The following is a 25,864-nucleotide window of genomic DNA, read 5'->3' on the forward strand; positions in this document are numbered from 1 at the left end:
TGCTTTAGTTAGGTATGCTGTGACATATTGTGCAACTGCAGTAGAATTGTCTGCAATGTACTGCACATCTATGTTTGCATTCCATAAGTGGGCAATGATTGCATTATAATCATTGATATATTTTTCTTCTTCTTTTCTTTTTATGTAATATGTATTTTTAGGTGACTTACCTTTAACACTATGTCTAACTGAAGACATGAGGTTGTTCACTTGACCTGTATTTGTAAATGGTCTAGGGAAACCAAATCGGCATTTGGTGTAGTATTTCCCTTTGTTTTTGTATTTGCGACGACAATATGTTTCACATTTGTGTCTTTGAAATTGTAAAATTTGTGCATGAAGATCACTATTTGTGGCTTCAGATGGAATTTCACAAGTGACATATTTTTCAATAAACTGTAAAACAGTGGCATCACTGTCTTGACCAAATTTAGGAGAATCTTTAATCGATAAAAGCATGTGGATATGTGGTGCTCCTCTGGCTTGGTATTCTTTTCTCCAAAAGAAGTGTTGCACTTCTCCAAGGGGAGGAACAGTTTTATTACAAATAAAATGTAGCATAGCAATGAAGCGATGGTGAAAATATCTTGAAACATTAACAGGATCCAAAGAACAAAGTTCTCCAGGTGTTAGTATATCTATGTTTGTTTTGTTTTTATTTGATATGCATAGGAAATCATGTAAATCTTCCCATGCATATTCTGCACAACTTAATGTAACAAACCAAATGGGTGGGTCAAGGTTTCTGATCATACAACGTACATCTCCATGACGTTGAAACCAGTACTGTTTAGTACCACGCATATATGCTAATAGATTTGTAACATTTGATTGTAAAACCTCATCCTTTTGTTGCACTTTTTCTAATAATTGTGTAGCTGTCATATTTTGAAAGTGTGATCCTGATTTTAATATGTGTGCAACTCCGAAACATAAAGTTGCTAGTTCACTTTCAAAGAGTAGGTGGAATATGTATTCCACATTTTGTCTAAATCTGGGATCTTCAGAATACATCCGTAACGAGCGGTATTCTGAAGCTGATATTTGAATAGGTCTATCATCATACCTTCCTCCTTTGCCAATAAGAAGAGTAGAGGAAAAGCACGTGCTTCTATACTTTTTTCCCATATGCTGATTGGCGATCCTTTTGTTTGACGCATTTGGTAAGTTTCCAGTACACCTTCTACGGTGTTATTACACTGCAAAGGATGAATTATATAATGCTCTAAAGTATTTGATATTGTAGCAGGATCTAGTAGCTCAAATTGACCAGCTTCTTGTGTTTCTTGAATTATTTCAGTTGTATCTTTCAAGTTTTCTTCAATATTAATTTCTTTGTAATATTCACTATTCTCTTTAAGATATTGGAAGGCTTGTCTAACTTTAAATAAATCTACCAGCTGTTGCCATATTTTTTTGTCTTTTGTAGGTACTCCATTTACTAAGATAATTAAAGATTGCTGCATTAGACCGTGCACTCCTAGAGTATGCACATTTTCTTTTAGATCTAATGGTAAATAAACTACTTTTCCACAAATGCCTTTTGCCATTTCAGAGGGAGGTAATTTTGCTGTTTTTGGTTGAAGGCGTATTATTGCTTGAAATGGGTGTACTGTTTGAATTATGATGCTCTCATATAAATTAAGTTGTTGTAGGGGTTTTGGTACTGGATATAATTCCAAATTATTTGTGATAGCACGTGAAGGAGTTTGGTTGTTGTCAAGTTTTGTAGTGCAGTAACTGCAAAATATTAAGGGCTCAGTTATTTCGTATTTGTTTTCTGCTACAAGGTAGAGAGCTAATTCAAGCCATTTAGAATATTCATTGTCTTCTATTTTGTATGATAGGTCTACAGTTTTTGTGTTACTTTTATAAAAAGTTCTACGGCAACATACACATACATGGTTTGGTACTTCAGCTGATGTACTTTTAAATTTTAGTATTTCTTTTTTGTATGTGTTTAGCAAAAGGTTGCCATGTGTAGAATTGTTGCTTAATTGGTTTAAAGCTATTTCATTCTGTAAATGGCTTTCACTTCCAAAATATTTTTTCTGGATAGAGTGAATTTCTTCAAGTAGGTCTTTTGCTGTACCATGTAGAAGGATGTTATTTAACTTTGCTAGTGCTAAAGCAGGACTTTTAGCATAGTACAATTTGTAGACTAGATTTCTTATAGTTGAATGATGTGTTGATATCCTTTTGATATCATGGAAAGTGGTTTTACAAGTAGGTCCTGTAATGCAGGCCAATGAATGTCCTTGTAGTCCTGTGTACTTGCACACTGGACAGGTATCCATATTTTGCAGTAATTTAATTTTGATTTTGTCTTTGCTTTTTACATATTTATTGAGGAATTGGCGTAAAGATTTGAAACCTTGTTTGGGAATGTTACACATTGACGTGCATGGCCATTTGTACACTAGACGTTCTGATTAAGTTGAATGGAGGGCTAATTCTGGGTTTGCAGGGCATATTTTTGTAAGGATTACTTCTTGTTCCAATTTGGTATAATTCACTTTTTCATAACCTCGACCACTGCTATGTATGGCAATTGTATTTGTTTGCTTTTGTTTGTACGTTTCTTCATTAAAATATGGTTCTGTGCTCGTAGTGTGATTCCATTCACCTCCGCAGATACTTAAGAAGTTCTTTCTGTTGACATTTCGCTTATTGAGAAGTCTTTTTTGTAATTTAGTTATTAGTTTTGTTAGTGGTTTCATTTTGTTTAACAGTAAAATAAATAACTTTCTTTTGAGAAGAATTGCACTGTCCATCAATGCTACTAAGATTAATTTCCTACGATAGGTTTTAAGCATTGAACTTGATTTATCTCCTGTTTTTATAAGATTTTAAAGGACTTTGTGGCAGTAAATTTTGGCTAAAATACTTTTCTTGATATGCTTAATTCGCACTATATTAACATTTTAAGAAGTAGTTTTATCTGTAGTGATAGCTGATTTTCTGTAAATTGTTTTTTGGTTTGTTTTACATTTTGATAGAGGAGGCAAAGTTTTTGTACTTGAAACTTCTTGTGTTTCACTAAATGACTGTATTAGCTGTTTCAACTTTTTTTACAAATTCTGCTAGAGATGGATGCTTATGTTGGACACTTTTATTTTCATTTGTTCTACTTTTGCGTTGCTTTCTACGGACTTGACTTTTGGTAGGCATTCTTTAGGGTCTGTTGAAAAAAATAAAGAAGGTATGGGTTGGGGTGCTCTGCAATGTATGTGTGGTGTGTGCATGAGTGTTTGAGTAAGATGATAAAGATGTATGTAATGGTGTGTGATTGTGCATTGGGAACTATAACTACTAGGGATGGGTATTATTAAATTAATGTGTTACTAAACTGGGGTTCAGAGGACAGAAAAAAGTAAGCTAGTGGTGTGGAGAAGTATACATAGTATATCTAATGCTATACAATTAAAACAGTTGTTTTTTCTATAACATCTAAATTCTAGCGTTTGAGTTGGGTAATTTGTGTGTCGAAAAATAGGAATTTGTGGGCCATTCTAGCTGTAAATCGCTGTTTAAGACATGGGGATTTTTGGACAGAATGGTGCAAAATCTCTATTTTTAGGCACAGAAATAGCTTGTATTTACGTTATAGTATGTTTGAGTAATAATACAAATATTATGGTGATATTCTATTTACTTTTTTTCTTAAATTAACAGGTAACTTCTTAGTTCTTCTTTGTTCTTCGAATTCGGCTATTTCTTTTCAGGAGACTGGTCTTCACTGCAATTGTAAAAGCTTCAAATTAGTAACTTTGTTTGTATATAGCGCTGTTTTTAATTAAGATATTGTTTTTTTTAATTGAAATCCTCAGTGCCTTCTTTAAAACCATTAAGTTAATTTATTTACATAAGATACATTGCATCAGTTCAGTACATATGATATGTTCTTAATGAACAAATTGTATTGAATGACTAACTGTAGCAAAAAAAACATCTTTACTATGTCTTGTGAAATTTATAATATACCAGTGAATACCACTATTTCTGTAACTAAGCTGTTCTAGGTAATAGCGCCTCAATGTCATGTCTAAATTAAAGTAATTAAGTAAATAAATAAATAAAAACAAAAAAAATATGAAATTGTATAAGTATTTTTTTTAAGATTTAAACATAGATTGTGCTTGCATGCAATTTTTTTGAATATATGTAGTCTATATATTTCATTTAAAAAATGTTAGTTTAACATGATTTGAGTGTGTGTGTATAAAGAAAGTAAATAGTATAAAGGTTTATAAGTGATAGTTGATTTTAGGAAATTGAAAAAAATACAGTAAATTCATTTTACAGATTACACAAGCTAAAAGTCTGTTTGAAAATGTGTTCATCTACTGTATAGAAAATATGCATACCTGAAGTTTGTGTTCATGCATATGGATATGCATGGAGCTGCAAGTAGAAATCTTGGAGACTTGTAAAGTATTTCTGGTAGATGGTGCTTGCCAATGATATGACACTTGTACTCAGAGAGATTCACAGTACATTTGCAGTGCTGATCTATGATGATGCAGTTAGATGTAGAGGTCTTGAATGTGATTGGTGCATGGTCATGTGATTTCATAGCTACATCCAATGAGGGAATGGCAGAGAGAGTGAAGTGGAAATGGTAGAAGGGCTGTTCATGTTACGATATGTCCGCGGACATGGCGGTAGTTCGCGGACATCGGGAGTTACATCCGGGGATTTCTGGGTTCAGAAGTCATGCAAATGAGAATGAGTACTAAAAGGGATTGGTCAGGAAAGTTTAGTGGGTGTGTTGTGCCAGAAGAGAGTTTCTCATATACTGTTTTTGCTGAGAGAACAACAGATAGCTATGTCTGTGTATTTTAGGAAAAAGATTGTATGGATTTTGAGAGATTCATGGATATATTGGTTGAAGGTGCATGCAGAAAGCTGTGGAGTAGCTGTAGATCTTGGATTCCCACATGTGGAAGTACACTGGCATGGAGTACATGGAATGAAGTGGTTGTACTTGCTACCTCTCTGTGCTACTTTGGAGACAGAGCAACATCCAGACATAATTGTAATTCATTGTGGAGGGAACAGTTTAGGACATGTGACTGGAATTTTTTTGCAATTTGCTATGAAAGAAGGACTTGGAAAGGTTATGGACATGTTTCCTAATTCTCAAGTGATATTTTCACGGATTGCGCAGAGACAAATGTGGGTTCGTTCTTCTTCATTTGGTCCACAAATGGAAAAAGCAAGGCGCAATGTTAATAAAGCTGTTTGTGCCTTTCTAAAAGATTTTGGCATGTCTTCTTTTCACAATGAAAATATTCTGTTTCGTAGTACGAACATTTTTCGCAAAGATGGAGTCCATCTTACTTATGGTGGCAATCAGATTTTTCTGAGAAATGTACAAAATGCATTGCAACGTTTTTGGAATTACAACATCCATTTTGAAGTAGGTGTTAAGCATTTATAATTTTTGACTTACAAAAACCTCCCAAAGGCTCTTTTCAGAGCCACCACTTCCTCACAGAGAAAATTTATTTTCACTTCTATTTTTTAATTGTGAAAGGCGGCTCTGAAAAGAGCCTTATTTTTTGGGGGATTTTTGATATTTTGTATTTTTTTTGGTTTTTTATACACGACACACTAGGAGAGGAGGGGAAAGGAAGGTAAAGGGGTGGACACCAACCACAGGGATAAGAAAGGGCGAGCTGAGAGAGGAAGATGTAGAGTGGGTTTTATTTGGGCAGTGAGCAGATCTTCTCGTGCTCTGAGATGATAGTCTCAAAAGCACTACGAAGTCGCTCCCCCCTGCAGAGTACTGTGTCACAGTACATACATACAACTGTGACCCTCGAAAGGAAAGGTAAGGGTCATCAGCATTCTGTATGGCCTGTGAGGCAGCTTGAGGAAGACGCTGTCCCACAGAGGTGGTCCTTGTGGTGACAGGATCAGAAACAGAGGATGAAGTACAGGAAATCAACCTGCTACGTTCTTCGCAAGGTACAACCCTGCGAATAGCCCCCGAGTGAAATGACCTCAGGTTTCGCTTCATAGTAGTGGTCCCAAAGCTGTACTTACCGTGCTTCCCGCGACTGAGTATCATTTTGCACTCATTGCAGGTAACACGGTTCGCACGAGCCTTAGGAACATTCCCATGAATGGTAAATAACCACCACACCCAAGACTCACGCCTAGTGCGGGTAGTAGGGTTTTCCTCTACCTCATTCTCATCATCCTCTTCTTCCTCCTCCGCATCCTCACTCCTGTTACCCTCTTCAGGCCCTTGGGGAGATGGTGGTGGTGGAGGGGGTGGGGTTGGTGCTGAAGCAGGTGCAGCACCAGGTGGCAGTTCAGCAGCCAGGGATGCCATCAAAGATGCGATGGAAATCTGCAGTTGGCAGCAAAATTCGCTGTGCTCTGTAGAAAAGCCAGAAACACAATAAGAATGAGCTCTAGGGCGTGGTCTTTTATAGGGGTGCTTGTGCGCGGTCCGCGGACATGCGCGCTATCCGCGGACAGATCGAACACAAAAAAAAGTTTGAGAAGTTTCAAAAGGTATGTAGAGACCCAGGATTACTATGTGGGACTTGTGCCATGGTGAGATTTTATTGAAAAATATTATGGATTAATTGAAAATGTACTTTTAATTTGTTTGGGGACCCGAACAGTGTCCGCATTCATAACACGCGATCAGCATGGGCGCGGTCATATGATCCGTTCGTGAACAAGTCCGCGAAGGAAGCGCATGTCTGCAGGACACCAAATGCAGAGAGATTGGCTAGCGCATGCGTGTTGATGTTCTACTGACACTGTTCGGGTCCTGAACTAATTAAAATTGCGTCGCACATGAAACGAACATTTCAGGACACTGCGTGTGTTCTTAGAACAGTTTAAACTTGCTAGCGAACAGTAAGGACAGATATAGTGTTCTTCAGGACACGTTCAATTTTGTTTATGTACGAACATTTCAGGACACCAATTGTGTTCTTAGAACATTTTCAACTTGCTAGCGAACATTACGGACAGGTATAGTGTTCTTTAAGACACCTCCATTTTCGTTTAATTACGAACAATTCAGGACACCGCGTGTGTTCTTAGAACAGTTTGAACTTGCTAGCGAACACTACGAACAGGTATAGTGTTCTTCAGGACACCTCCATTTTCGTTTACGTACGAACATTTCAGGACACCAATTGTGTTCTTGGAAGAGTTTAAACTTGATAGCGAACACTATGGACAGATATAGTGTTCTTTAGGACACTTTAATTTGTTTTTTTACAAACATTTCAGGACACCGCGTGTGTTCTTAGAATAGTTTCATCTTGCTAGCGAACAGTACGAACAGGTATAGTGTTCTTCAGGACACCTCCATTTTCGTTTATTTACGAACATTTCAGAACACCTGCACTGTCCGCGGACACCTACATTGTTTTAAAAAAAAAAAAAACGAAACTATTTACAACACAATATAAAAATGTAACTTTATTTAACATATATTAATCATTTATGACAGAGAAGGTGAGGCAGAAACATAAACACAAACAGGAGAATTAGGGGTTTCAACATGATTGTTATTAGGTGAAGAAGGGATGGAAGTCTCATCAAAACGTTTTGGGTTATGGAGAGGGTTTGGGGATAATTGACTGGGATATGGTGAGGAGGGACAAGTACATGTGGGGCAATGGTACGAGGTTTTTGGTTTAAAATGATCTTCCACAAAAGTTTTCAAATTATTAAAATTAGTCAACAATAAATCAATTTTTTCTTCTATACTGTGAAAAGTGTTATCCATAACAGGTTTTTCTGAAGTATTTTCTATTTTGGTATGCTCTGTACAAAAATATATATATATATGTTAAATGTATACAAAATAATAATAATTAAATGGTTTATATTATAAAGTATTTACCATTAGTTTCACTATCTTGTGACATTTCTTCATGTGGGAAATGCTCCTCTAGCCATTCCAGAGTACTAGACATTTCTGTGAGAGAAAAAAAAAAGATAATTTTTTTTTTATCTAATACAGAAAGTTTATACATATATGAATAAAATTAAGTACACTTACTATTTCAGGTAAGATATGTCCTATGTACTCAGTGGGTCTGCTCTTGTTCTCAGTTCTGTCGTGTTTGTGAGGTAATTATGTTGGAAGCCAATTTATTTTCTTGTGGTATATTCCATTTTAGAACATAGTGCATTTAAATTAATGGTTAGTGTGTTGTATATATGGATTACATGTCTTATGTATGCTTTACTGTAAGAACCTACTTGAAGGATACGTCTACAAATAAAATACATTTTTAGTTTCTGACTGTTACTGAAGAAAACCATGTGACCTAGATATGTCAGCAAAAGAAAAAAGAGTGAGCCAGAGATGTGATGTCATCAGTGATGTCATCAATGACATTTGTGATGTCATCTTTGATGTTGTGGGTGTTACTCTTAGCAGTGCACGGTGGTGGCGCGAGTTATGGTTGCTTAGCTTACCATAACTGGCGAATTTCAAGGGTTTTTCGGTTTTACTTGGAACCATAACGTCCCTTTAACAAAGTTTTTTCACTGAATATAACCTTGATGGAACATTACCTTTATTTTAAGACTGTGTTACTGTATTGTTTGGGTCACTACTGGGTCACCTTCACACCCCTCTTAAGAGCAAAAATTTCCCTTGGTCCACATTACCACAGAAGGTTAAGGAGGCATATCTCTCAATTGTTCCTGTGTTACCTTTATGATTCTGATGAGTTTTGTTTTGTGGAAGTATGAGGGCTAAGTGAGCCATGTTACCCCTAATCATACTTGTACTCCTGAGTGGACATAATCCAATTTGTCACAGCCACAGACTTGCAACATGGACAGATGTCACAGAAGGCACTGCCTAGAATTGAAATTCCATTACTTGTGTTAATTGCTACTGCCCATTGGCATTAATGTAGTGCTAGCTGGTAGAGGTCAGGGGACATGACATAGATTCACCAGAGGGAGAGTTTAGTAAAAGGGGTTCTACATGCAGCTAAACAGATAACACTGTGCCAAATTATTCATCTTAAATCCAAAATCACTGAAATTGCTAAGGTATTCAGGATCCACCAAACTTCCTAAACACTTTAAAGATTTGGGTAAACGAATTTGGATAGGCTGATTTGCCTGTCTATGTTTAGTAGTACCTGCTGGAGCACTGCAGACATTTCTGGGAATTGTTCAGAGGGGGAGAATGGTGGCCTATACTAGTGAATATTGCTGTTCGAGAGCTGGAACACTGTATTGTGTTGTCTAGAGAGAGACCTTTGAGCTTGTAAACAAAACATCTCTGCAGTTTGTGCATATAATATATTTACAGCCTGTGACAAGGTCAGTAGCCTGGACTTATTAAGATGGTATGGGAATCCCTCAGAGCTGGGGGTGGGAGGCTTACCAAAGAGCAATCCAGAGTCAATCGTACCCCTGAGGGGGACTGTGGCAATTGAAAGAGCCCCGACTCAACTCACACTTTGTGCCAGGTTGTTTCTGCACAGTAAACATGTGTCTCACAAAATATCTCCGAAGCAAGATGTGTGCCAGCGTCTCTGCCATAGATACCATACCAGACCGGGGTAGCAGCAAGAGACATTATCAAGAAAAATGTTATCCAGCACAGCACCGTAGCCATCTACAGAGAGCAAAGGCCAGGAACTGACTGCAGCAAAATAACCCTTTGGTGTTCCTCTCTGTGCACCAGAAGAAGAGAGAGACTAGGCAGCACCGACTCTATTTGCTTGACAGAGAAGCTGAACTATGCTGCTCTGGATAGCTGCAAAAATGTACAGCCACCGGTCTGCAGCCTAAACCACTAGGGACTTAAAAAGGGAGCATACATTCGCACTTGCAATCGACCTACCTTAGGGCCACCAGGAACAAGGTTCTCTAACATGAATGGGGACATTAAACATTCCAGCCCGCCATTCCATTGCAAGCCTGCACAGAGAAAGGGGATGGGACTTTACTCTAATTTTGTCATTTTTACTAACACTTCCTGATTGGGGAAGGCACTGCCATTTTGGATGTGGTTAGCAATCCAAATTAGGGTTAGGGGAAGCATAAAAATAACATCAGAAAAAAGGATGTGGTGGGTTGTTCAGGTGAGGTCAATGAAAGAGGAAGAGGTGTAGAATATATTTTGGTTTTATGTCTATCCGGTCATGGTATTTTTGTGGTATGTTGATATACTTTGCTATGGTGGTACTAATTTCAGAATACTCCCTAATGATTATTTCACATGGGTCACAATCAATAAACAAATACTGGATTTAACACCCTTTGAATAAATGGCTCATGCCCTCCTGTGGTATTGTATGTACAATTAGGCCCTTTTGTCTGTCTTTCAAAATACAGTGATCATTTCACACCAAACAGTTGTATTCACATGCACGTCTAGTACCTCTGAAAGGCTCAACTCCCATGTGTAACTGACCTTATGTTTTGCCACATGTGGTAAAATGTTAATTACCACATGCGGTAAAATAGGCTTGTCTTCTGCTACACCTCACACTATGTGTTAACAATAATTCAGACACATAATAAAATGCTAGTGCAATTCATTTTTCTCTTTTATAGCTTTATAAAATGTTAACATTCAGAAAATGACCAAACAGTTATATTCTGCTGTACTCCTTTACAGAGACTTACATTTAAACACGGATAAAATGCATTTTCGTTAGAGAGCTTGCAGTCATTAAATAGCTTTTCTAATAATATGCATTTGTTTGCTGGCTGGCAAATGCATGGTATGATGTAACCATGAATGTTTCTCTCAGAGAACCCTTGGCAGTTATAAAATGGGAATCCACGCAAAATATATATTGTGAATTACTTTAAGAAAACAAACATATTTCTATCACACAACCTGTAACCATTTCCGGCGTACACCACACGCTCCTCAATTACTATTATATTTACGTAGATAAGCTGTGATATTCCCGACTCAGCTTGCCAGTGTTCCAGGGTCATTGACAGCTAAGGTTGCTTGAGATTTCGCAGCCCCTCCAACCCAGGAGAGACAGCCATCAGACAGCCATCAGACAGTCAGCTTGCAAGCACTGAACTCCATCTGCCCAGGAAGAAGTAACTTCCATTACAGCTGCAATTTTGGATAACTGATCTGCTTTATCATTTCCTTCCTTATCCACTCCTGGTGTTTTCAAATGACCACGTATTTTCCTCCAATGTATTATCAAGTAATTTTCTGACACAAGTTTGTCTATAGCCTGAATCATCTTGCCATGTGCAAGTGGTTTCTTGTTATAGGTGAGCATGCCTTTCACTTTCCAGCCAGGTAAATACTCCACAAAACTATTTCAAGCATAATCAGAATCAGTGACTAAAACTATTTCTTTGAGTCTATTTTCTACTGCTGTCGATATTGCCTTATAAATAGCAGCCAATTCTGCCACTTGACTACTTTTGGGGCCTACCCTCATGCTTACTCTTGGAATGTTGTCGTATTTAAACCATATGTTTCCTATTCGTGCTACAAGCTCATTTTCTGTATAATTTCCTACATGGTATGCATATCCATCTACATACACATTTGGGAAATCCAAGCATGTTTTTTCTTAGAACACCTCATGTGTGGATTGCTCATATTCATTCAAACTTGTATCTAGCTCTGTGTCAACAGGCACAAAGACAACTGCACAATGATATGATATGATATGATAGTTTATTTATATAGCGCCTATACACAATGTGTTTCAAAGCGCTTCAAGGAGGGAGGGGACATAGGAAAAATACAGTTACATTCAGCAAAAGTCCTTGAAACAATACAGAATGTGAAAATAACTATCATAATAGGCCTGTCGACATTTCTGATAGTGCAAGTGCATAGAACAAGTAAGGCAAGAGGTCATCACGAATGACAACCGTGCGCAACGCGACACCAATCAGGACCTTCTCCATACGGCCAGGGGTCCCGTCGTCCGTAGGTGGAGGAGAGTCAGATGACATGGACATCCCCCCTACCTGCGGACGGGCCTGGGATGGGGCATCCCAGCTGGTGCATGGTGGTGCAGTCACAGTGTCAGGGACAGTGACATGCACAGGCACCTCGACGGCGACCTGTGCTGCCTCCTGCCCCTGGACTGCACCACTTGCACCAGCAGGGATGCCCCCACCAGGCCCCATGTGCGGCTCAGTAGCGGCCTCCTCCTCCTCTGTGGAAACCACCAACCTGGATGGCTCCACACCGTCTTCCGCCATTGCAAGCCCCTGTGGGGGCTCACCCACCACTTCCGCTTCAGCCGTGGGGGCATCCCCGCCGCTTAGCTCCACAGCGCCGTCTCCGCCCTCTTCTTCACTTTGCGCTGTGTAGAGGGAGACATAGAACACAAGCATCAGGATACTGTACAATGGTCCCCTAGACAGGAAGTAATAGCAGATGACTGGCACTGTCAAAGATCACTTCCATCATGTCCCTCAACAACACATGGGTCAGTGCAGGCAAAACACATGCAGTAACAGGCATGGCACATGCTATGGACATAAGCAAACATGTCCAAGGGACTCTTGAAGCATACAATGTTGTTTTTGGACTCACATGCATCATGGGTCATGCCTATCACATGCACACACTTCAACGTACTTTCATCCATCTGGACTCGTACACCCCAGACACAGTGGATGCAAGGATAACTAGGCTGCATCAGGGAATCTGAACATTGTCACAGACATGTGTCATGCATCCATGGCATCCACAAGTCACAGACATGCAGGTCAGAAACACAGACATGGACACCATACATGTACATGGCATCAGGACCCATCCCTCACCCACACCCATGTCCAGGAACAGAGACTGGCATGCTCTCATGTGTCCATTCCGCATAGGGCTCCCCATGTTACATTTAAACACATACACCAACCGTGTGCTTCACACATTACTGGTCTCACATGCATGACCATGATGTCCCTGCACACTCACACGCGTACATGGCCTATGTCACACATACAGGCAAGTATCAGACAACCAGCACGCTGCAACATGCCCTGTCTCACACAGCAATGCTTGGCCACTTACCGCTCGACTCCAGATGGGTCTGCCTCTCAAGGATCTGGGCATGGAGCGCTGGGCGTACGCGTTCCAGGATCCTCAGCTGGATGGTACTCATGCTGCCCCGGCCCCCCTCCATGAGGCGCCGGGCCTTTATGAGGGTCCTGGACCTGAAGTCCTCCCAGTGCTTCTTGACTTGCTTGATGTTGCGGGTTGCCACCCCCTCCGCGTTGATGGCAACCACAAAGTCGTCCCAGCTCCTGTCCCGTCCTTCCTTGTCGGCGCGTGGTGATCCAAAGAGGGCATCATATTGCCCCAGGACAAGCTCCACCAGGACACCAACTTCCTTCTGACTGAAGCTGGTGGCCCTCTGCCCCTCTTGCTGGGGGTCGCCAGTGGTCTCGGATGGTGTTTGCCCCGACATGGCGACCCCCGAGGCAGGCTTTGGTGGGCAACTGGGTCCTGTGGCTGGGCTGTGGAGCGATGGTATCCCAGTCTGGAGTGTTCTGTTCCAGCAGGGGTGGAGACAGCAACTGGACCCCTGCAGATGGCTGATGTGCAGGCACCAAATGACAGGGCACGGTGGCAGCAGGCAGCAGCAGATGGCTCGTGGGAGGCTGCTCAGGGCTCTGGGGGCAGTAATTCGGCTTTTTGGCAGGAGTGTGGTCTTCCGTGTGCTTACGCGTGTGAATCGAGGAAAGGCCCTTAGCGCGTAAGCGCGTCAGCACGCATACGCGATTCCATTGGACCAAAGACCCTTAGTGCGTATGCGTGTCTGTGACGTATCGCGCACGGGTGTTGCTTTTCGTGGGGTGCGGTGCGTGTGTTATGCAGGCATTGGGGTTCACACGCTATTACTTCACAGCGGGTGGGTGTTGGCTACGCGTTCTTCTACATGCAAGGAAGACGGTGAGTGGTACCCTGCTCCCCCAGGCCCGATCGCGTGTAAAACCACCCGCGAGCCCCTGAAATACACGTACCCCGCTCCCCCAGGCCCGATCGCATGTAAAAACACCCACAAGCCCCTGAAATACACGTTCCCCGCTCCACCAGGCCCGATCGCGTGTGAAAACACCCGCGAGCCCCTGAAATACACGTACCCCGCTCCCCCAGGCCCGATCGCATGTAAAAACACCTGCAGCCCCTGAAATACACATACCCCGCTCCCCCAGGCCCGATCGCGTGTGAAACTTCTAGCGCACCTCTGAAATACACGCGCCCAGGCCAATCGCATGTGGAACTTCTCGCGCACCCCTGTAATACACACGCCCAGGCCAATCGCGTGTGGAACTTCTCGTGCACCCTTGAAATACACGCGCCCAGGCCAATCGCGTGTGAAACTTCTCGCGCACCTCTGAAATACACGCGCCCAGGCCAATCACGTGTGAAACTTCTCGCGCACCCCTGAAATACACGCGCCCAGGCGAATCGCGTGTGGAACTTCTCGCGCACCCCTGAAATACACGCGCCCAGGCCAGTCGCGTGTCAGAAACTTCTCGCGCACCTCTGGAATACACGCACACGCTCCCCCAGGCCCGATCGCGTGTGAAACTTCTCGCGCACCTCTGAAATACACGCACACGCTCCCCCAGGCCCGATCGTGTGTGAAAGTTCTCGCGCACCTCTGAGATACACACACACGCTCCCCCAGGCCCGATCGCGTGTGGGCCTTCTCTGGTGCACATTTTATTCCTGCGCAGGGACGCTACCGCCTGCTTTCGTGTGGCGGACATGTATGGGCCTGTGCGCGTCTTTGGAAGTGCGCTGTTTTTCCCTATTCGATTCCATGAATACGTGTTGCAGGCGAGCGTGTGGGTGTTCTGCACACTTGCCTCCTGTACTTCCCCCGTGACGCCCACATTTTCACGAGTTGTTCCCCATTCTGCGTGTGACGCCCCGTGTTACGCCTACTTTTGTTATGTGTGCCACGCTATGTGCGAATTCGCTGTGGCCTTATCGCACGGCGTTCGATGACCTGTGCGCCAGCGTGCGCCAGCGTGCACCGCGCACTTTTTCAGTGCACATCCCACATTTTGCGCGTGCACGGACCTCCATGAATTGATGTGCGATGTTTTCTGTGCGATAATCGCACTTGCACTGCGATTTTCGCTATTTCACTGCGAATCGCACGTTTTCACACGCGTGCGCCGTTTTTTCGGCACACATTGATTCCATGAATCGGCCTGTATAAGTGTTGTCAGGATTGTTTGCTGCATTTCTGTGAAGTACTAACATTTGCAAACACAATGGGTCTGTACTGTGTAAGTAAATGTTGTCAACAATTGGTGGTAATTGAAATAGAATATTCATTGCTACATTTGCGCATGGTCCAGGTAGTTCTGTATCTAACTGCTTTTTTTGGGGTTTGTCTTCCTTCTTTAAAGAAGTACCTGGTTTTCTTTCCCTGATTGATTCTTTTTTGCTTGTGGTAATTGATGAAGTATTAGTTTCTTTTACTCTCTTTGGAGGATTTGCAGTGACATCCTGTTGCATTTCTGTTTGATTTATTTTTCTTTTATAATGTTTTACTTTTTGTGGAGCAGAATATGTGTTTAGGTGGGGGGTGTATAGTGAGCGAAGTCTATTGTATTTTAAAATGCAAGGAATATCAGCGTTTATTTTACTTGCATCAAAGTTGATTAGAAATAGACCGTCAAGTGTACGTAAGCGTGATAGTGCTACATAGCTCATGCCTTCTTTAAAGACTGTGTTACCAATATCTATCATTGCTTTGTCTAGGGTAAGACCTTGTGATTTATGAATCGTGACTGCGTATGCAAGAGTTAGAGAAAATTGTTCTCTGCGCACATACATATCTTTGAAGAGAAGGAACCTAGCTGTTGAGCGTCCTATCCTTTTTACTTCTGAAAGTTTGTCAAAGAGTGTATTGACAAACTGAATTTTGTTGTTGCGTGGGTATGTTTGAAAGCCAACAACTGTACCCAGTGCTCCATTAACTAGTCCTTGGTCCACATCAAGGTTACGTTTAAGCATTACTCTGCACTTTAAGGATAATTTCAATATCTTTTCTAAGCCTGCTGTGTTTGAGATTGATTTTTCTAAACTATTTAGTCTTGTTGTGGCTTGGTCACACATGGGTAGTGTCATACCATGTACATCTAGTTTGTCTTTGGCGCTAATTTCCATGATTGGTTGCATTTCTTTACTTAGCATGATTTCATTGAATTTGAAACAGCTTGCAAGAGTTGGCATTAAGGCCATACAATTGACATTTTTGTGGGCTAATTGTTCCATAACATCTGTAGCACATGCATTATCGCCATAAAGTGCATTAATGTGCCGGGTTTTCAATATTGCATCTGCTTCTTTAGAAAGTATACCAACTCTGATACTTTTGAAAATGTTGGCATAAGTGAGATCTGCAGATTGCTGCATGTTTTCTGTTAATTCTCTGTATTGGAAATGTTGTCAAAGGTTGACATTTCCAATGCTGCCAACAGTTTTACGGCAGAGTTTGTGCCCTAATGTTTTAAAAATAGGTTCACCTTTTACTGGTGTTAATTGAAGCAGATCTCCAAAAACAATAATGTGTTTTCCTGCAAAGAGCTCTTCATAGTCTGTTTTGAGTACTTCTTGTAATCTGATGTGAATCAAAGGTAACATCAGGTTGGAGACTATGCTCACTTCATCGATTAGTAGCATTTTCATCTGTTTCAATACTCTGCATAATTCCATTGCAGCTTCTACAGAAAGTTTGTAATAGTCTAATTTGTTCTGGTGTTCTACTGGTAATAGCAGTAATCAGTTTAATGTAACACCACTTATGTTGTAGGCAGCTAAACCTGTGGGGGCAGTGACAACAGCTGACAGTTGGTTGTTTGTCAATTGTTGAAGGAACTTACTAATGATTTTGATTAGGAATGTTTTTGCCAGAACCAGCTTCACCACTGACGTACAGTAGTATAGGTTTATAATTATGGCAGGAACATTCTTTATTTTCATGTTTTACACCATGTGCAATTTGTTTTGTTACTTCTTGAAAAATGCTACTTTGCTCATTGTTTAGTTTTGATTGTAGTATAGTTAAGTCTTCTTTATCTTCATACTGACACATGGTGTTTTCTACTTCTATCATAGCTAATTGTGCCTCATTTATTATTAGTGGTTCTCCCAGTGGTTCTTGGCTTCCTGTTACAGAAGGTTGACTACTGTCAGGAGTGTCCTTATCTAGTTGGGCTTGGAGTTCTTCTTCGTGTTGCTGTTCATTGTGCAACATTGTTTTGTACTGTGTAAAGTTTACATCAGTTATAGTGCTTTCATTTGCTTTGAAAGCATCCTCATATGAGTCATTGTTATCTAGTAATTGTTCTTCTTTTCTCCATGGTTTGAAGAGTTGTAGCAGGGACATGTAATATACTTCTTTATGTTGAGGAGTCTTTAATGAAAATTTGATATGATTAATTAAATTTGATTTAGTGAGTTTAACTAAGCTGCCTTCACAGTTTGTCACTCTATATTTACCTTTTTTTTCATCAGGTTTCATATTATTTTTGTATGTGTAGTTTTGGGCTATGTGGTATAGACACATGTTTTCCAAAGTATTACTTCTGTTTGGGTAGTATGTTTCCAATAAATTGTTTTTTCAAATGTCTTGGCTGTTGGGATCATGTTTGGCTATTGTTTCTATATATTCATATGATTTTAGAACTCTTTTTCTAGATTTAGCTGGACCAAGACTTAGCCATACTATATTTTCAGATTTACCATACAATGCAGTACCAGTTAAACGATCAGCTGCTTCATATGATCCACATTCTCTATGGGTGAGCATTTTTATGCCCAAGCTGTATAATTTCTGAGATACTGTTTTATCAGATGACAGGTCATTCCAGAGGTCTTGGAGCTCTGTATTTTCTGCTTTAGTTAGGTATGCTGTGACATATTGTGCAACTGCAGTAGAATTGTCTGCAATGTACTGCACATCTATGTTTGCATTCCATAAGTGGGCAATGATTGCATTATAATCATTGATATATTTTTCTTCTTCTTTTCTTTTTATGTAATATGTATTTTTAGGTGACTTACCTTTAACACTATGTCTAACTGAAGACATGAGGTTGTTCACTTGACCTGTATTTGTAAATGGTCTAGGGAAACCAAATCGGCATTTGGTGTAGTATTTCCCTTTGTTTTTGTATTTGCGACGACAATATGTTTCACATTTGTGTCTTTGAAATTGTAAAATTTGTGCATGAAGATAACTATTTGTGGCTTCAGATGGAATTTCACAAGTGACATAAACTGTAAAACAGTGGCATCACTGTCTTGACCAAATTTAGGAGAATCTTTAATCGATAAAAGCATGTGGATGTGTGGTGCTCCTCTGGCTTGGTATTGCACTTCTCCAAGGGGAGGAACAGTTTTATTACAAATAAAATGTAGCATAGCAATGAAGTGATGGTGAAAATATCTTGAAACATTAACAGGATCCAAAGAACAAAGTTCTCCAGGTGTTAGTATATCTATGTTTGTTTTGTTTTTATTTGATATGCATAGGAAATCATGTAAATCTTCCCATGCATATTCTGCACAACTTAATGTAACAAACCAAGTGGGTGGGCCAAGGTTTCTGATCATACAACGTACATCTCCATGACGTTGAAACCAGTACTATTTAGTACCACGCATATATGCTAATAGTTTTGTAATATTTGATTGTAAAACCTCATCCTTTTGTTGCACTTTTTCTAATAATTGTGTAGCTGTCATATTTTGAAAGTGTGATCCTGATTTTAATATGTGTGCAACTCCGAAACATAAAGTTGCTAGTTCACTTTCAAAGAGTAGGTGGAATATGTATTCCACATTTTGTCTAAATCTGGGATCTTCAGAATACATCCGTAATGAGCGGTATTCTGAAGCTGATATTTGAATAGGTCTATCATCATACCTTCCTCCTTTGCCAATAAGAAGAGTAGAGGAAAAGCACGTGCTTCTATACTTTTTTCCCATATGCTGATTGGCGATCCTTTTCTTTGACGCATTTGGTAAGTTTCCAGTACATCTTCTACGGTGTCATTACACTGCAAAGGATGAATTATATAATGGTCTAAAGTATTTGATATTGTAGCAGGATCTAGTAGCTGAAATTGACCAGCTTCTTGTGTTTCTTGAATTATTTCAGTTGTATCTTTCAAGTTTTCTTCAATATTAATTTCTTTGTAATATTCACTATTCTCTTTAAGATATTGGAAGGCTTGTCTAACTTTATATAAATCTACCAGCTGTTGCCATATTTTTTTGTCTTTTGTAGGTACTCCATTTACTAAGATAATTAAAGATTGCTGCATTAGAAGTTGCACTCCTAGAGTATGCACATTTTCTTTTAGATCTAATGGTAAATAAACTACTTTTCCACGAATGCCTTTTGCCATTTCAGAGGGAAGTAATTTTGCTGTTTTTGGTTGAAGGCGTATTATTGCTTGAAATGGGTGTACTGTTTGAATTATGATGCTCTCATATAAATTAAGTTGTTGTAGGGGTTTTGGTACTGGGTATAATTCCAAATTATTTGTGATAGCACGTGAAGGAGTTTGGTTGTTGTCAAGTTTTGTAGTGCAGTAACTGCAAAATATTAAGGGCTCAGTTATTTCGTATTTGTTTTCTGCTACAAGGTAGAGAGCTAATTCAAGCCATTTAGAATCTTCATTGTCTTCTATTTTGTATGATAGGTCTACAGTTTTTGTGTTACTTTTATAAAAAGTTCTACGGCAACATACACATACATGGTTTGGTACTTCAGCTGATGTACTTTTAAATTTTAGTATTTCTTTTTTGTATGTGTTTAGCAAAAGGTTGCCATGTGTAGAATTGTTGCTTAATTGGTTTAAAGCTATTTCATTCTGTAAATGGCTTTCACTTCCAAAATATTTTTTCTAGATAGAGTGAATTTCTTCAAGTAGGTCTTTTGCTGTACCATGTAGAAGGATGTTATTTAACTTTGCTAGTGCTAAAGAAGGACTTTTAGAATAGTACAGTTTGTAGACTAGATTTCTTATAGTTGAATGATGTGTTGATATCCTTTTGATATCATGGAAAGTGGTTTTACAAGTAGGTCCTGTAATGCAGGCCAATGAATGTCCTTGTAGTCCTGTGTACTTGCACACTGGACAGGTATCCATATTTTGCAGTAATTTAATTTTGATTTTGTCTTTGCTTTTTACATATTTATTGAGGAATTGGCGTAAAGATTTGAAACCTTGTTTGGGAATGTTACACATTGACGTGCATGGCCATTTGTACACTAGACGTTCTGATTCAGTTGAATGGAGGGCTAATTCTGGGTTTTAAGGGCATATTTTTGTAAGGATTACTTCTTGTTCCATTATGGTATTATTCACTTTTTCATAACCTCGACCACTGCTATGTATGGCAATTGTATTTGTTTGCTTTTGTTTGTACGTTTCTTCATTAAAATATGGTTCTGTGCTCGTAGTGTGATTCCATTCACCTCCGCAGATACTTAAGAAGTTCTTTCTGTTGACATTTTGCTTATTGAGAATTCTTTTTTGTAATTTAGTTATTAGTTTTGTTAGTGGTTTCATTTTGTTTAACAGTGAAATAAATAACTTTCTTTTGAGAAGAATTGCACTGTCCATCAATGCTTCTAAAATTAATTTCCTACGATAGGTTTTAAGCATTGAACTTGATTTATCTCCTGTTTTTATAAGATTTGTGACAGTACATTTTGGCTAAAATACTTTTCTTGGTATGCTTAATTCGCACTATATTAACATTTTAAGAAGTAGTTTTATCTGTAGTGATAGCTGATTTTCTGTTAATTGTTTTTTGGTTTGTTTTACATTTTGATAGAGGAGGCAAAGTTTTTGTACTTGAAACTTCTTGTGTTTCACTAAATGACTGTATTAGCTGTTTCAACTTTTTTTTACAAATTCTGCTAGAGATGGATGCTTATGTTGGTCACTTTTATTTTCATTTGTTCTACTTTTGCGTTGCTTTCTACGGACTTGACTTTTGGTAGGCATTCTTTAGGGTCTGTTGAAAAAATTAAAGAAGGTATGGGTTGGGGTGCTCTGCAATGTATGTGTGGTGTGTGCATGAGTGTTTGAGTAAGATGATAAAGATGTATGTAATGGTGTGTGATTGTGCATTGGGAACTACAACTACTAGGGATGGGTATTATTAAATTAATGTGTTACTAAACTGGGGTTCAGAGGACAGAAAAAAGTAAGCTAGTGGTGTGGAGAAGTATACATAGTATATCTAATGCTATACAATTAAAACAGTTGTTTTTTCTATAACATCTAAATTCTAGCGTTTGAGTTGGGTAATTTGTGTGTCGAAAAATAGGAATTTGTGGGCCATTCTGGCTGTAAATCGCTGTTTAAGACATGGGGATTTTTGGACAGAATCGTGCACAATCTCTATTTTTAGGCACAGAAATAGCTTGTATTTACGTTATAGTATGTTTGAGTAATAATACAAATATTATGGTGATATTCTATATACTTTTTTTCTTAAATTAACAGGTAACTTCTTAGTTCTTCTTTGTTCTTCGAATTCGGCTACTTCTTTTCAGGAGACTGGTCTTCACTGCAATTGTAAAAGCTTCAAATTAGTAACTTTGTTTGTATATAGCGCTGTTTTTAATTAAGATATTGATTTTTTTAATTGAAATCCTCAGTGCCTTCTTTAAAACCATTAAGTTAATTTATTTACATAAGATACATTGCATCAGTTCAGTACATATGATATGTTCTTAATGAACAAATTGTATTGAATGACTAACTGTAGCAAAAAAAACATCTTTACTATGTCTTGTGAAATTTATAATATACCAGTGAATACCACTATTTCTGTAACTAAGCTGTTCTAGGTAATAGCGCCTCAATGTCATGTCTAAATTAAAGTAATTAAGTAAATAAATAAATAAAAACAAAAAAAATATGAAATTGTATAAGTATTTTTTTTAAGATTTAAACATAGATTGTGCTTGCATGCAATTTTTTTGAATACATGTAGTCTATATATTTCATTTAAAAAATGTTAGTTTAACATGATTTGAGTGTGTGTGTATAAAGAAAGTAAATAGTATAAAGGTTTATAAGTGATAGTTGATTTTAGGAAATTGAAAAAAATACAGTAAATTCATTTTACAGATTACACAAGCTAAAAGTCTGTTTGAAAATGTGTTCATCTACTGTATAGAAAATATGCATACCTGAAGTTTGTGTTCATGCATATGGATATGCATGGAGCTGCAAGTAGAAATCTTGGAGACTTGTAAAGTATTTCTGGTAGATGGTGCTTGCCAATAATATGACACTTGTACTCAGAGAGATTCACATTACATTTGCAGTGCTGATCTATGATGATGCAGTTAGATGTAGAGGTCTTGAATGTGATTGGTGCATGGTCATGTGATTTCTTAGCTACATCCAATGAGGGAATGGCAGAGAGAGTGAAGTGGAAATGGTAAAAGGGCTGATCATGTTACGATATGTCCGCGGACATGGCGGTAGTTCGCGGACATCGGGAGTTACATCCGGGGATTTCTGGGTTCAGAAGTCATGCAAATGAGAATGAGTACTAAAAGGGATTGGTCAGGAAAGTTTAGTGGGTGTTTTGTGCCAGAAGAGAGTTTCTCATATACTGTTTTTGCTGAGAGAACAACAGATAGCTATGTCTGTGTATTTTAGGAAAAAGATTGTATGGATTTTGAGAGATTCATGGATATATTGGTTGAAGGTGCATGCAGAAAGCTGTGGAGTAGCTGTAGATCTTGGATTCCCACATGTGGAAGTACACTGGCATGGAGTACATGGAATGAAGTGGTTGTACTTGCTACCTCTCTGTGCTACTTTGGAGACAGAGCAACATCCAGACATAATTGTAATTCATTGTGGAGGGAACAGTTTAGGACATGTGACTGGAATTTCTTTGCAATTTGCTATGAAAGAAGGACTTGGAAAGGTTATGGACATGTTTCCTAATTCTCAAGTGATATTTTCACGGATTGCGCAGAGACAAATGTGGGTTCGTTCTTCTTCATTTGGTCCACAAATGGAAAAAGCAAGGCGCAATGTTAATAAAGCTGTTTGTGCCTTTCTAAAAGATTTTGGCATGTCTTCTTTTCACAATGAAAATATTCTGTTTCGTAGTACGAACATTTTTCGCAAAGATGGAGTCCATCTTACTTATGGTGGCAATCAGATTTTTCTGAGAAATGTACAAAATGCATTGCAACGTTTTTGGAATTACAACATCCATTTTGAAGTAGGTGTTAAGCATTTATAATTTTTGACTTACAAAAACCTCCCAAAGGCTCTTTTCAGAGCCACCACTTCCTCCCAGAGAAAATTTATTTTCACTTCTATTTTTTAACTGTGAAAGGCGGCTCTGAAAAGAGCCTTATTTTTTGGGGGATTTTTGATATTTTGTATTTTTTTTGGTTTTTTATACACGACACACTAGGAGAGGAGGGGAAAGGAAGGTAAAGGGGTGGACACCAACCACAGGGATAAGAAAGGGCGAGCTGAGAGAGGAAGATGTAGAGTGGGTTTTATTTGGGCAGTGAGCAGATCTTCTCGTGCTCTGAGACGATAGTCTCAAAAGCACTACGAAGTCGCTCCCCCCTGCAGAGTACTGTGTCACAGTACATACATACAACTGTGACCCTCGAAAGGAAAGGTAAGGGTCATCAGCATTCTGTATGGCCTATGAGGCAGCTTGAGGAAGACGCTGTCCCACAGAGGTGGTCCTTGTGGTGACAGGATCAGAAACAGAGGATGAAGTACAGGAAATCAACCTGCTACGTTCTTCGCAAGGTACAACCCTGCGAATAGCCCCCGAGTGAAATGACCTCAGGTGTCGCTTCATAGTAGTGGTCCCAAAGCTGTACTTACCGTGCTTCCCGCGACTGAGTATCATTTTGCACTCATTGCAGTAACACGGTTCGCACGAGCCTTAGGAACATTCCCATGAATGGTAAATAACCACCACACCCAAGACTCACGCCTAGTGCGGGTAGTAGGGTTTTCCTCTACCTCATTCTCATCATCCTCTTCTTCCTCCTCCGCATCCTCACTCCTGTTACCCTCTTCAGGCCCTTGGGGAGATGGTGGTGGTGGAGGGGGTGGGGTTGGTGCTGAAGCAGGTGCAGCACCAGGTGGCAGTTCAGCAGCCAGGGATGCCATCAAAGATGCGATGGAAATCTGCAGTTGGCAGCAAAATTCGCTGTGCTCTGTAGAAAAGCCAGAAACACAATAAGAATGAGCTCTAGGGCGTGGTCTTTTATAGGGGTGCTTGTGTGCGGTCCGCGGACATGCGCGCTGTCCGCGGACAGATCGAACACAAAAAAAAGTTTGAAAAGTTTCAAAAGGTATGTAGAAACCCAAGATTACTATGTGGGACTTGTGCCATGGTGAGATTTTATTGAAAAATATTATGGATTAATTGAAAATGTACTTTTAATTTGTTCGGGGACCCGAACAGTGTCCGCATTCATAACACGCGATCAGCGTGGGCGCGGTCATATGATCCGTTCGCGAACAAGTCCGCGAAGGAAGCGCATGTCTGCAGGACACCAAATGCACAGAGATTGGCTAGCGCATGCGTGTTGATGTTCTACTGACACTGTTCGGGTCCTGAACTAATTAAAATTGCGTCGCACATGAAATGAACATTTCAGGACACTGCGTGTGTTCTTAGAACAGTTTAAACTTGCTAGCGAACAGTAAGGACAGATATAGTGTTCTTCAGGACACGTTCAATTTTGTTTATGTACGAACATTTCAGGACACTAATTGTGTTCTTAGAACATTTTCAACTTGCTAGCGAACATTACGGACAGGTATAGTGTTCTTTAAGACACCTCCATTTTCGTTTAATTACGAACAATTCAGGACACCGCGTGTGTTCTTAGAACAGTTTGAACTTGCTAGCGAACACTACGAATAGGTATAGTGTTCTTCAGGACACCTCCATTTTCGTTTACGTACGAACATTTCAGGACACCAATTGTGTTCTTGCAAGAGTTTAAACTTGATAGCGAACACTATGGACAGATATAGTGTTCTTTAGGACACTTTAATTTGTTTTTTTAACGAACATTTCAGGACACCGCGTGTGTTCTTAGAATAGTTTCATCTTGCTAGCGAACAGTACGAACAGGTATAGTGTTCTTCAGGACACCTCCATTTTCGTTTATTTACGAACATTTCAGAACACCTGCACTGTCTGCGGACACCTACATTGTTTAAAAAAAAAAAAAAAAACTATTTACAACACAATATAAAAATTTAACTTTATTTAACATATATTACTAATTTATGACAGAGAAGGTGAGGCAGAAACAGAAACACAAACAGGAGAATTAGGGGTTTCAACATGATTGTTATTAGGTGAAGAAGGGATGGAAGTCTCATCAAAACGTTTTGGGTTATGGAGAGGGTTTGGGGATAATTGACTGGGATATGGTGAGGAGGGACAAGTACATGTGGGGCAATGGAACGAGGTTTTTGGTTTAAAATGATCTTCCACAAAAGTTTTCAAATTATTAAAATTAGTCAACAATAAATCAATGTTTTCTTCTATACTGTGAAAAGTGTTATCCATAACAGGTTTTTCTGAAGTATTTTCTATTTTGGTATGCTCTGTACAAAAATATATATATATATGTTAAATGTATACAAAATAATAATAATTAAATGGTTTATATTATAAAGTATTTACCATTAGTTTCACTATCTTGTGACATTTCTTCATGTGGGAAATGCTCCTCTAGCCATTCCAGAGTACTAGACATTTCTGTGAGAGAAAAAAAAAAGATAATATATTTTTTTATCTAATACAGAAAGTTTATAAATATATATATAAAATTAA

Source organism: Ambystoma mexicanum, chromosome 1q (assembly GCF_040938575.1).
Source record: "Ambystoma mexicanum isolate Mex_15411 chromosome 1q, UKY_AmexF1_1, whole genome shotgun sequence".
NCBI lineage: Eukaryota > Metazoa > Chordata > Amphibia > Caudata > Ambystomatidae > Ambystoma > Ambystoma mexicanum.